The sequence below is a fragment of the Tursiops truncatus genome, chromosome 1 (genome assembly GCF_011762595.2).
Source record: "Tursiops truncatus isolate mTurTru1 chromosome 1, mTurTru1.mat.Y, whole genome shotgun sequence".
Taxonomy (NCBI): Eukaryota; Metazoa; Chordata; class Mammalia; order Artiodactyla; family Delphinidae; genus Tursiops; species Tursiops truncatus.
In genome coordinates this window covers 101533046-101542293 of record NC_047034.1, presented here as the reverse complement: position 1 = coordinate 101542293, position 9248 = coordinate 101533046, and positions in this window count along the sequence as shown.

Genomic DNA, 9248 nt, shown 5'->3' with positions numbered 1-9248 from the left:
TAATCTAGTGAATTTACCTCCTTGCTGGCGATTTATATAGCACACTGGTCACTGACATAAACCCGTATGGCTTGCAAATCAGACTTTGCCAGGTACTGGTTATTTTAACTTAGACAAGTCACTTAGTCTCTGTGTTTCACTTTCTCCCAGTCTCAGCAGATGATAGTTTAAACTACATGACATTGCTGATAACTATTTTTGATCTACAGAAATGTCTAGTTCCCATGGTTCCACCTAATACAATATCTACTACATTGGGTAGGTGTGAAGAACTAATGAGGGAACTTATGAAAGCCCTTAGTACAGTACTTGGCTCGTAGTAAATGTTCAGTAGGTGAGAGCGCTTAGAACTAACGCCTCTGACCTTTCCAGCTTACAATCCAGTTCTCACAACACTGGCAAATTCATGATGTAATTCACAGCAGCATCACGTCATGTTTTTAAAATTTACATTTTTAGGGGAATTCCCTGGCGGTCCACTGGTTAGGACTCTTGCTTTCACTGCGGGAGGGCCCAGTTTCCATCCCTGGTGGAGGAACTGAGATCCCGAAAGCTGCAGGGCACCGCCAAAAAAAAAAAAAAAAAAAATTTACGTGTGTGAACTCCTTTACTCTTCACAGCAACTCAGATAGGTAATTTGTTGAAAATCTCAGGTAGTACTGAGTGTTGGGGACTCAATCAAAACCTAGATCCTCCATCTTCAAACTCCTTACCTTTCCATACTACAATTTACTTCATGCTACATAAAGTGTAGTTATTAAGGTAATTTTAATTCTTGAGTGTGTATGTGCATGGTTTATATGCTTTTTGTGCTTGTACAGCTTTATTTTACAATATATTATACTTAATGATACCCTTGCCATGACATCATAGCTTTGGGAGAAAAAAGCTTAATCATCTAAATTTATTTGGTGACCAAAACAGGGACTGCAAAATCAGAAGAATTTTACTATATAGTTATTTTGAATGAGTCTTTTTTACCCCTGTCTATGGAAGAGGAAAAAATGTTCAGTATGCATTTTGGTTTTAGATACTTAAAAATTCTTCTGCGATTGCCTGTAAATACGAAGAGTCACTAACATTGGCTGCCCTTTTTTCATTCTCCTTGACCTTTCCAGGACCTGATACTACTGTCCACGCTCTCCTTTAAAAACCACTCTCCTCGCTTAACTTGAAATAAACTGCACTACATGTGAGAGTTTCCTCACCATGTTTGATCACAGAACACTTTTAAAAATTATGTGTTGTTGGAAGCCCAACAGAGGTTCACGAGCTGTGTTTAGATTAAAACAGACAGCAAAAAATGCTCTCGTAAATAAATTGTTGTAGGAAGTGATCATATTTTCATTCATAGTCTATATAAGAACAAACAAAATTTGAAAAGTAAATTTTATTTCACCTTATTATGGGACTACTTGGTAGGTACATTTTATGCTTAATCAGGTAAAATTGATTTAAATTCTCAAATTTTGTTTTAATTTTTAAAATTAGTGTTACCACATCCAGGAGTCACTAACTGGCTCATGGCCACTCTGGAGGTGAAGGTTTTTAAAAGGATTTCTCTAGGATATTTTTGAAACCCAAATTGTTTGGAAATAATACAACGGTCACTATTTGTCACACAATTTGGAAGAACAGACCAGTGGTTTGGAATAGAAAGAACATGAGCAAGTGCAGAGGAGTGGAAACACCCACAGCATTTTTTTGAAGATAGGAAAGGGAGGTGCCTAGCTTGAGCAGAAGTACCCCTTAAAGGTGAAGGGAATGAGAGTGTGGTTAATGGAAGACCATTAGTAGCAAGCTGGGGCTTTTGGGTTTAGTTTAAGAAGACTTTGACCTTGAGTAAAGCAGAGTCTTGACTCCAAGAAATAAATAAGAAAAAAAGAATCTATATTTAAAATAATATTAATTTACTCAATAGATATTTCTTACGTGTCTATTATAATACTTGTCATGTGCTGGACTAGGCACTACAAATTTAGGGTGAGCAAAGTGTGACTCTATCCCTGTCCCCACGTAATTTACAGTCCAGTAGAGGAGGCCGCCTTTAGTCATATACTTACAAGTAGATGTAAAATTCTACTGTGGTTGTTACTACGAAGAAGGGGCACAAATATTATGTCTACAAGTGGTATGTAAAATGGTAGTGGGAGTGATTCAATGCCAAGAGACCAGTGTGAAGACTCTGGTAGTCACCTAAACATAGGTTAGTGGGAACCTGGCCCACAGTGAATGGAGGCTGTGACGATGCATCGAAACGGAATAGATGTGCCTTCATTTTGCCCTAGTTAGTGGAAAGGAGAGAAATCAGCTTACCATGGTGGGGTTAGAAAAACCGATAAGATTTACTTAAAGCAAACAAAGTAGAAAATAAGGCATGGAGAAAAGTCAGAGAGCCAAAACGTAGCAATTAGCCTTTAATGTTATTTTTCCATATCAATAAGAGCACGGAAAAAGTGATGAAATCCTAACACTCTCTGCCCCTCATTTATCACATCCAGTTTTCAGGTGTGTGTGCAGTCACTTTATGATAATTATCTATTACTTATCAGATTGTGGATTATAGGATGTATCCAAAGGAGTGATCTATTCGTTCATATAGACAGTATTCCTGATAGTCCAGATCAAGTGCCTGGCACGTGGTATGTGCTCAATAAATATTTGTTGAATGAATAAATGAATGAATGAGTGTTATTTCTGATGATTTGTTTCAGAGCTGGGACGAGTGTCCACATATTGGTTATTCTCTGAGGTCACAATCATCTGGATAAATCATCCTCATTCTGCCACTGCTAAACTATTACTGTAGCAGCTGGAACCTAAGGGAAAGAAAGGGCCCAAAGCAATCCCCTCTTTCCCATTCTCCAACCCTGGCCTCACTACCCCCTGTCCCATAACGCTGCTGGGGAGTCTAGGCAAAGGAGGGGAAAACGGTCCTTTCTAAGAGAGCAGGCAGGTGGGCGATTTCAAATGGGTTATGCCTGATAGAAAAAGGGAAGTAGAATTAGTCATTCACAGGCCTTATCATGCACAGGATCACAACATCCCTGGAAAATAAATGGCATAAATTGATTTATTCAATCATTCAGGAAATCTTATTCAATATCTACTGTGTCATCTAAGAACTTTTCTAAGGGATTTGGACTGGCTCTTCAAGATAGAGATGTTCCTTAATTTTAGTACATAAGATGTATAAAATAAAACTTTAAAATGATTTCAAATAATATTTAAGGCTATGAAGAAAATGAAAGGATATTGTGATGGAGTGTATGGGAGATTGACAATCTTTATAACAATGCCTATAATCTGTTCATTTCTATGCCCAGGTATTGTGCACTTGAGTTGTACCATTATAGCTTCAACTGTTACGTTTTTCCATTACTGGGAAGAGGAGATCTAGGGTCAAGTTACTTCTACCAAGGAGAGTGAGCAGATTTTTAATGAGGTTGTGTAGAGTTATTTTTCAGAAGGTCAGAAGGCAGCACTTTCCTGAGAGTCTCTCTGGTTTTCAGGTAGGCCTTGCTCACCTTCACAAAGCAGGTTGGACCCATTCTCCTGATACCAGACAACTTGGCAAGAATTATGGGCAGCAGGCTCCTGAAATTCCAGTATTTCACTGTGAGTAGGGCACAGCACCCACAGACCACCCTGGTAAAATGACCAACCATCTTCTGGAAAATCCAGACATGATGTTATCTAAAAATGAGGACTAAATGAAATTCTGGTCTTTGGAGTCATTCAGAACTAAGTTTGGTTTCCTTTCCTATCTCTTTCTTTCAAGGCATGAACTCTGGAGCCAGACTGCCTGGGTTGGAATCTCAGTTCTACCACTTAGCAGCTATTTGACATTGGCCAAGTAACTTAACATTCTGTATCTTGGTTTCTTCATTTGTAAAATGGGTACAATTATAGTACATTGCTCATGGCTGTGTTTTGAGAATTAAATAAGTCAAAGCCAATAAAGCTCTAGAATAGTGCCTGAATCATGTTCAATAAATGTTAGTTATATATGTGTTTTTTGTGTGTTTAACATAAATGTGAATACACTATTATTTTATGCAATTTATTTTAAATTTAATTATATATACATGTATATAATTTATTGAATAATTATATATACACATATATATGTATGTAGGTCAGTACATAGATTTCTACTTCATCTATATTTTAAAAACCTTGTATTCTATTATATGAATGAATATACTATAATTTATTTATTTTCAGTATTGATGCCCAGGTAGGTTGTTTTCAGGTTTTTACTAGAATAAACAAGGTGGCCATAAGCATCCTTAGTACTTGCCTCTTTATACATGGGGGAACATTTTTCTTGCATAGATAACTAAGTGTTGTATTGCTGTCCTGAAGGGTGTGCTTATTTTCTACTTTAACAGCTACCACTGAATCAATTTACACTCAAATGTAAATTGCATAAGACTACTCATTTCCTCCCATAATTTCTAACACTGGATATTATCAGTCTTTTCAATATTTGCCAATCTGATGGGTAATAAGTGGTATCTCATTATTCCTTGATTACTAGTAAGATTTTTGTTGTTTTATGATATACTGTGATCATACTCTATATAATTTTGCATCCTTTTAAAATTAATATTGTATCATAAGCATGTTCCCCGTGTTATTATACTGAATTATTTTCTAGTCTCTGTTAACACTCAGACAAGAATGTTGCTGATTCTTGTTATTTTTTTTTTGATCTTACAACATGTTTAATCAAGGCAGCTCTCACATATCTATTGACAGTATATAACCTCTTGAGACAAACAAGCTTTTAGCAAGAGGTGATGTAGACAGTTAAAAAAATCCACAAGCCAAGTTTCTTCTCTCTTGGTTCCTGTTTCTGTAGCAATTCCAATGGAGTATATTAGATAACATTGCATACCTCTTCATAAAGCACTGGAGGCTGCCATCCAATTACTGAGTTGGTGGTTTGCCAGTGGGACACAGACCACAGTGCCTCGCAGCTAAAGGAATTCAGTGCTATGTTATTTGATAATGTGCTTTGTGGTGAAAATCTTAAATTGCCATGTAATCCTCAAATTCCTCCTGGGGTGCCTTCCTGTATGACATAGACTGCAAGCGCAACACTGTAATTAATTCTCAGAATCACTTGCAAGCTCTTATTCTAGGTACAAATTATATTACATAAATTCCATGTACTAGTTTTGGATTTCAAAGGTGGAAGTGCGACGGAGGGCATCTTCCTGCATTGTCAGCTGTTGAATTTTGCTGCAGCCATGGTCTGATGTCCTATACCCAGCTTTGCTGGGGTCAGGATGTCAGGGAGGCAGTTAGAGCCACTTTCTGATCCCTGGATCACAGTGATGACGATTCCATGGCAACCTCCTGATTGCTCATCCTTCTTATTGTGACTCAGGAGCAGCTAGCTCTCCTGGAGAGACAGCTGAGCAGTGTCACTGTGTCATTCCTAGAGACCCGGTCCAGAGCTTGTTTGTCCAACCTTCTATTTTGTAAGCACCTAACTTCCTGAATTAAATATCTTCTGCTTAAACAGAGTGGTTTCTGTTTATTGCAATTGAACGCTGACTGATACCATTTCTGTTCTTATAATCAAATTCAAAATGTGTTACTACTACGACAAAAATGTACTACTACGTTGAAAATGTAATATACATTTTTTTTCTCATCTCTGGCAAACAAATATCACTTTATAATTTTTAAGTATACATTGATTACAAGTGTTTACACATTTGGGCAAAGCACTAACTTTATTTATTTTTTTTTTTTTGTAATTAGTGCGAGTCTCAACACTGGCCTTTTTAAAAATTTTTTTGTTTTACATCTTTATTGGAGTACAATTGCTTTACAATGGTGTGTTAGTTTCTGCTTTATAACAAAGTGAATCAGTTATACATATACATATGTTCCCATATCTCCTCCCTCTTGCATCTCCCTCCCTCCCACCCTCCCTATCCCAGCCCTCCAGGCACCGAGCTGATCTCCCTGTGCCATGCGGCTGCTTCCCACTAGCTATCTGTTTTACATTTGGTAGTGTATATATGTCCATGTCACTCTCTCACTTTGTCACAGCTTACCCTTCCCCCTCCCCATATCCTCAAGTCCATTCTCTAGTAGGTCTGTGTCTTTATTCCCGTCTTACCCCTAGGTTCCTCATGACATTTTTTTTTCTTAGATTCCATATGTATGTGTTAGCATACGGTATTTGTCTTTCTCTTTCTGACTTACTTCACTCTGTATGACAGACTCTAGGTCCATCCACCTCACTACAAATAACTCGATTTCGTTTCTTTTTATGGCTGAGTAATATTCCATTGTATATATGTGCCACATCTTCTTTATCCATTCATCCGATGATGGACACTTAAGTTGTTTCCATCTCCTGGCTATTGTAAATAGAGCTGCAATGAACATTTTGGTACATGACTCTTTTTGAATTATGGTTCTCTCAGGGTATATGCCCAGTAGTGGGATTGCTGGGTCATATGGTATTTCTCTTTGTAGTTTTTTAATGAACCTCCATACTGTTCTCCATAGTGGCTGTACCAATTCACATTCCCACCAGCAGTGCAAGAGTGTTCCATTTTCTCCACACCCTCTCCAGCATTTATTGTTTCTAGATTGTTTGATGATGGCCATTCTGACCGATGTGAGATGCTACCTCACTGTAGTTTTGATTTGCATTTCTCTAATGATTAATGATGTTGAGCATTCTTTCATGTGTTTGTTGGCAATCTGTATATCTTCTTTGGAGAAATGTCTATTTAGTTCTTCTGCCCATTTTTGGATTGGGTTGTTTGTTTTTTTGTTATTGAGCTGCATGAGCTGCTTGTAAATTTTGGAGATGAATCCTTTGTCAGTTGCTTCATTTGCAAATATTTTCTCCCATTCTGAGGGTTGTCTTTTGGTCTTGTTTATGGTTTCCTTTGCTGTGCAAAAGCTTTGAAGTTTCATTAGGTCCCATTTGTTTATTTTTGTTTTTATTTCCATTTCTCTAGGAGGTGGGTCACAAAGGATCTTGCTGTGGTTTATGTCATAGAGTGTTCTGCCTATGTTTTCCTCTAAGAATTTGATAGTTTCTGGCCTTACATTTAGGTCTTTAATCCATTTTGAGCAAAGCACTAACTTTAGTTTGCAATTATACCCACAAAACCACACCCATAAGTATGATACACATATTTTAAAATTATTATATGAAAATATAATAGCAGAGTTCTAGAAAGATTAAAAATAGGGAAAAACTCAATTCTGATGTGCATTTTTGAGGGTTATATTCATGGATAGATAGATGAATGACAGATGATACTAGCCAGAGAAGCATGTACTAGAATGGCTGGGAGAGCAGGAACATTGCGTCAGACAACCTTAGTTCAAACCTTGGCTCCAATACTTGCCAGAAGCATGTGTTTGGGTAAGTCTTTTATTTCCTTGAAGCCTCGGTTTTCTCATCTATAAAATGGGGGTAATCCTAGCACCCAACTCATACAGTTGCTATGTTAATGAGAGAAATATATATAAAATTCTGAGCATAATGTCTAGCCTCAATAAATGTTAGCTATCGTGGAAATAAACTACTTTTTTTTGCATGATTTTCTTAGAAAATACAAGACTATTAGGACAAGGAGTCTAAGAGTTTCTGGCAAAGAAACTGTACTTATTGGTTTCTAGTTTTAGTTATTTCTATTTATTATTTCATATGCTCTATGGTATGTTGGCCCCCTTCTTCAAAGAGTCATCCAAAATTCCTGAGGAAATACTAGATGATGAAAGAAATTACCTTTAAATGTCTTTGAAACTTGTTAATACTTGCTAATTCTGTACAAGTTATATTTAAAATCTGACTAGCGTTGAGCCCATTTTGGGCTTTCATTAAATCGTGGCTTGTTGGTTTGGGGACTGGTGGACGTTAACAGCAAGTCTAAGCATCAGTGCGCAGTGAAATGTGGAAACCTAGATTCTGCCTTAACTGTTCCTGATGATGCCTCCATCCCACGATGAGCATGTTTGCCATGAAATGACAAACTACCATTGGGAAACTGCAGGGGGTGGAGAAAACCCTGGGCTGCTGGGGAATCAGGACCCCAGGGAGCAGGGGAGCAGGGGCAGGGGCTCAGGCTGTCAGCAGCGGAGAGGACTTGAGTAAACTGTGAACTTTCTCTGGGGCCAGAGCCTCATTTGTGAAGTGAAAGAATTGAACTGGACGATGCTGTTGCCCAACAACTGGCCCATTGGCCAAAAAGAACTTTTCTGAATAACTGGCAACTGGGAAAGCAAAGTTTTAAATGCTTATTATCATAAGGGTTGAAATTCAGAGATAAAATAAGGAACTGTATTATAATACTTAGAGATATAATGAGAAATTTGTCCATATTAGAAGAGACTGAGTTGAGATATTCATATTATACTATTTGGGGTTGTCAGATACAATTGTATAGTAGGAATCAAAGACTGGCAGCTGTGTACAGCCAGGCGGATTATCTTGGTTTGGGGGATGGGGACTGGAAATCTGCCCTTTTAAACAAGTCTTCCAGGGATCTCTAGAGTCACTGCAATTTGAGAACCATTGGTCTTGTATATGTATTTTCTTTGACAGAGACAATTCAATTTGTTAAGGAATCCTAAATTATTTTGCCCAGAATTTCTCTTTAAAAAATATTTTTTCATCAAAAAATATATATGCTTTTCATTATAAAAAGAATGTAATTTTATTGCAGAACATTTGTAATATGCAGAAAAGTAGAAAGAAGGAAAATCATGTATACTACTCAAACACATCTACTTTGTTTTCTCAAATACATACTTTTTACATGACTCTTATACTGTCTCGACTGTGTATCTTCCTTTATTTTCCAACTGAACATCATAGCAAACATTCCTCCATGTTATTAAAACTATCTCAAAGCATGATTAACATTTTTAAACTTGCATTTATCTTATGACAAAATTAATACCTATTTATTATAGAAAGATTAAAACACACAAAGAAAAAAGAGAATAAAATCGATAATCCTACCATCCAAAAATCACATTGTACTATGATGTATCGCTGTCTCGATTTTTTTCCATATTTATATAGATTTATTTTTAAAACAAAACATGATCATACTGTTTGAATTGTTTTATAATCTATTTATATTTACTATATTGTAAATATTTTTATGTTAACAAATAATGCATAACATAAAAGTTACTATATAAAGTCCTCACAACACTGGTTAGTAGCATTTCTTTTATTATCTCCAATTTAA